This window comes from Dipodomys ordii, unplaced genomic scaffold (genome assembly GCF_000151885.1).
Source record: "Dipodomys ordii isolate 6190 unplaced genomic scaffold, Dord_2.0 Scaffold1000002417, whole genome shotgun sequence".
Lineage (NCBI taxonomy): Eukaryota > Metazoa > Chordata > Mammalia > Rodentia > Heteromyidae > Dipodomys > Dipodomys ordii.
In genome coordinates, this window is record NW_012286034.1 from 13,982 (window position 1) to 18,967 (window position 4,986).

Consider the following 4,986-nt stretch of genomic DNA (forward strand, 5'->3'; position numbering starts at 1 on the left):
ATACATGCTTTCCCTGGTGTTAAAATATGTAAATGAATGAGGTACAACACAAATTCCAATGGATTCCTAGGATACCTTTGCATTAAAAAAAGCAGTTCCTACATACCGAAGTATATTCAGTAATAAATACTTTTCGTGGAAATGTGATATGTTTTTGCTCTCAAGTATTCAATAATATTTGTGGGAACATTCATTTTTTCGAATTTAATGTGTACATAAACATAGAAATTAGTTGGTTTAATAATATCTATCTCTCAGGAAATGGACTGCATTTGTGTTTCTTGGACACTTTAATGCTCTGCCTGGGTAAAGATTCTTCTAAGACAGCTTTATGGTTTTGCAGCCCATGTATCATGTTTGCAAGAGTAAATTCTGGACCCCAAATCTCACAGATTCATTTCGGAATACGTCATTTGCCTTATATCCCAGCCGTGCTTCTAGAGTCTTCTGTTCATTGTCAGCAGCAAGACAGAATGAATGGATCTCTGGTGAGTTTTGTTTTATTTCTCATTTGTTTTGCAATCCATTATATGAACCTAAAGATGTCCAAGAATTACAAACAGGAATGTATTCATAAATCAGAAAAAGATGGCATGTAGATTAGGAGATAAAGATTACTTGTAGGTTTAGCAGATTAAATGGTATATTCTTTCTAAGTTGAATTCAGATTGGCTTCGGAATGTCTAGGGTTCATCTTCTCATAACATATAGTCATACCTGTTATGTGATGTAGTGACACTGAGCAGGTTACATCTCATGGAAGGTGAAGGGTAGATTGCAACCAGATCTCATTCTCATGTGTAACATTAAACTATCTCAATGAAATTTTCCTGGAATTGCTGAAATAGTGTGGTCATATGCACCTTCGTGTGTTCTTAAGGAATGATTAACCTATATGTACTTAAATTACTCTCCATATATTCTTCTTGAACTACTTCATGGTCTTGGTCTTACTTGAAGCTGAGGCTATATTTATTGCTAAAATTCATGGTCTTTTTACAAAATCTTGTTTGTTTTCTAAAGTATCCTCACAAGATTTCTTTCCTTTATAATCTCTCTCTACTTTTGGTTTTCTACTCACTTATGTTGGTCATTTTTCTCTTTCTCTCTGTTTGTCTCTATCTTTGAATCATTTTTTCTTACTTTTCTCATTCTCTCTTTCCTCCATATGTCTCTCAGTTTCTTCTTTTCTTCAATGATCTATCTGGGAACCAGTTTTTCTTAGTGATCAGCTATATGTTGCTGACATGGCTCTTAAGATTGACATTTTTCATACCCAATGTATAGGAAAATTGTTGCCTAGAGAGTTCTACAGGATTTCAGAAGCAAAGAAAATTAGAGAAATACAAAAACATAAACAGATAGACTTAGGGGAAACCAGGGTTCTGAAGCCTCTCTGGCACTTGGTCTCTCGTTGCCAGCAAGCAAGCAAAGTTCCTTGAGTTCACACAGGGAATATTACCATTGATAACATGCAAAACTGAAGTATCTATATTAATATTACAATCTGAGCCACAACATGTTGGGAAAAAACATGTTTTCTTATTCTCCTGAGACAGAATACTGGTGTCAAGAGAAAATGCAGACATGGAGTTCACCTTACCTAGCCTTCAAGGTGAACAGCAGCTCCGTTTCAGATGCTATCTTTCCAACAGTAAGGAAAAGGCCTGCACTCCAGTCTCTTAACCTTCTCCAGAATTCTCTTTTAACCCTTCTGCGGCCAGCTCTCAGTTCTCTCAGTGCTGTCAGGCTAGAATTCCAACCTCTCAAAACTTTTTCCCCTTCAGCTCAACTTCAGAGTTCCATACAGAAAAGTACGTCCTTCCTCCAACTGATAAACTACAAGAAAATTTGATTTCACCTGATTCTCTTATCTTTTGTCTAACTTCATTTGTTGTGGTATTCAGTTTTATTTTTCTATACCACTGCTTTTAAATATTTTCATTCACTGCCAGTATAAGATAGGTAGTTTTGATTAAAAAAATAATACAGTGATGAGGTTTTCTCTATTAGAAATGTCATTTGTTGCAAAATCTCACAGATATTTGCTAGGAATTGATTTTGATCTCTGAGGAATTTCACTATTAACTAACAAAAGTGGAAATATATCCTTAGGGATCTACTGGAGAAATGACTCAGGAATATTTAACACATTTGAGCATTTGGTCATATTTATCATTTTTGTCATCTTGAGTGTTCCTTGAGTCTCTATTTGGCTTCACCTTCCATGAAGGCCTATTAAAATGAAAATCTTCTCAAGGAATATTTTATTCCCCTCCCACATATATTTTGTGTTGTAGAATGTAGGCAAAGTTTACAAAACTTCATGGTACCAGTTCTTTTTTACATAGGAAGGAAATATCAGGGTATCTAAGACCACATTTCAATATTTAGTATTTAAACCAAACATGGTTAACCTAGGATATTTTTATGTGGGAACTAAATCAAATCTTATAAGGGCCCAATAAATCATTAGCTACTTTCTGGAGTACTGTTACTGTTTTTTAACATTCATGTGGACACTGCTTTTCCTTGATCTAGTAATGTTCTATGTTCTGTATACCCTGTGATATCCTGAATGTGTTCTGCTTGCTTATGAGAGTACTTGTTAATAGAAGGTCTAAATAGGATTTATGGTGAAGCAATAAATGTAAATGCAGAGAAAATATTTCTTTAATTCATTGTTACCTACTGATATATACTAAAATTTTATCAAAAATAATAATATAATTTTTTGACACCACTTTAGACATAATGTCATCATGCCAGATTATTGTCTCCTTAGAGTTTTTATCTTGTCTCTATTGCTAGCAGCAGAAATATGTTTGCATGCATTAGGGAATCTGTAACTTTTTATTGGTCTTGGGGCCTGAATTCTCGGCCTGGTTATTGTCCATCAGCTCTTCAGGTCAAAGTGAGTGCTCTACCACTTGAGTCACAGTGCTACTTCCAGTTTTCTGGTGGTTTATTGGAGATAAGTGTCTGATGGACTTTCCTGCCTGGGCTGGCCATGAACCTTGATCCTCAGAGCTCATCGTCCTCAATAGCTAGGATTACAGGCATAAGCCACCAGTTCTCTGAAAATCTGTGTATTTTAGTGGCCAGGTTTATGTATTGTCAAATATTTCTAATTTGCTATTTAATTTTCCCAGTTAAAAGATAACATAGCCAGCTGCAAACATTTTATGTAAGACAAAAGCATACCTGCAGTATAATGAAATTCTACATTGGAATTCTCATGACCCAGGTCTAATTTCTTAATGGAAATGTGCCATTACAGAAGCTGATGTCATTTGATGATGTGGCTGTGTACTTTACCTGGAAGGAGTGGCAGGATCTGGATCCTGGTCAGAGGACCCTTCATAGAGAAGTAATGCTGGAAACTTATAACAACCTAATGTCCTTGGGTGAGCAAAGGTCACTTTTATTTGGAAGATCAAGTGCTTTTATTTTAGTAGACATTTAACTATGTTATTTAGGTATAAGTTTCCAGCACATTCCCGTGTAAAAATTACTGCTAGTATAAAAGCCAGCTAAATTCAGGTCTGGGAGCTTGATGTTGTTTGCCTTTCACAGTACTGCTTGAGCCACAACTCTATTTTGGCTTTTGTTTTGGGGTATATTCTGAATTTCCATGCCCAGGTTGGTTTCAAGCCTGCGTCTTCTGATCTTACCTCCTAAATGTAGGGTTAGAAATGTAAGCCTTTGAACCATTACATTTTGTTTAAAAAAAAAGATTCCAGTCCATGGGAAGTGTCATTTCTTCCTAAGGGAAACTTCAACTTCATTACATATAACTCAAGAGCTAATTATATTCTCAGTCTTTAAGATTTCTAATCAGTAGTTGGACAAAAGTTCTAAACTATGATCCACTAATAGGAGACTGACTTTCCAGACTTGGGGTGATTATTATAGGTGGATCTACAGTCTAGATAGAATATACATTACTACTGCAGTATGATCAAGAAATCAGTAGGTGAAAGTGTGAAAGTGTGTATTTGTAAGCCAAACCTGACATAGGTTGCATTGCTTCAAGCTTGCAATCCTAGATACTCTGTAGGCTGAAATCTGAGAATTTTGGTTTAAAGCCAGCAACTGTAGAAAAATGAACATGAGACTCTTATCTCCAATTAACCATTCAAAAACTAGAAATGTAGCCAAGACACAAACTAGTAGAATGCTAGAGTTGAGCAAAAGAGCCGAGTCCAAGGCACACATTAGGAAAATAAACCCAAAGCTGGGGGAAAGTACACCAGGGAGCTGTTAAGAATTGAGAAACCATGGACTGGGAAGGAGGCTCAGTTTTAGAGCCCGTGCCTTCCATGCTTGTGGCCCTGTGTTCGATTCCTCAGCACCAAAAAAGCAGAAAAAAAAGCCAGAATTGGCATTGTGGCTCAATTGATAGAGTGCTAGCCTTGAGCTTAGGAGGTGTGATACAGCTCCCAGGTTCATAGTTCAGGCCCCAAAACCGATCCCACCCTCCAAAAAATAAAACAATTGAGAAACCAGATTTAGGAGCAACCCAGTGAACAGGATGTCTGCAACATTACGTTAATGATGACCCAGCAAGAGCAATATTCCTCCACTATTTCTTACTGACAGGGCACTGTGTTCCTAAACCTATATTGATTGTGAAGCTGGAGCAAGGTGCAGAACCATGGATGAGAGAAGACTCAGAAGAGAATTTCACAGGTGAGTTAAAGCATCTTGAATAGTGATGTTGGGTCCAGAGCCCAGTGGGTCTGTTTATCTTGAACTGTACAGAGCAATAGTATTCCTAGTGCCCTGAGTCATGTATGGAAGAGAACTAGGTGATCCTTTGTCTCAAGGAATTGTCAATCCAGAATTCTCGTGGAGAGAAACTGAATTTGATGTTCCAGTGTAGTTAATGTTAGCACTTCTCTTTATCTGTAGAGAAGTCATTCATAAAGAGAAAAAGACAATATGAAATGTAGTAAGGAGATCTCATTTTAAACTAGTATTTTG

General features: G+C 36.7%; 1 long non-coding RNA gene across 1 annotated transcript; it reads left to right on the forward strand.

The window, feature by feature from the left end:
- Positions 1-408: 408 nt before the first annotated feature.
- LOC106002820 lies at positions 409-4,690 on the forward strand. The gene is made up of 3 exons (XR_001175960.1): positions 409-488; positions 3,281-3,407; positions 4,603-4,690. It is a non-coding gene; the product is annotated as an uncharacterized LOC106002820 (long non-coding RNA).
- The last annotated feature ends 296 nt before the right edge of the window (positions 4,691-4,986 follow it).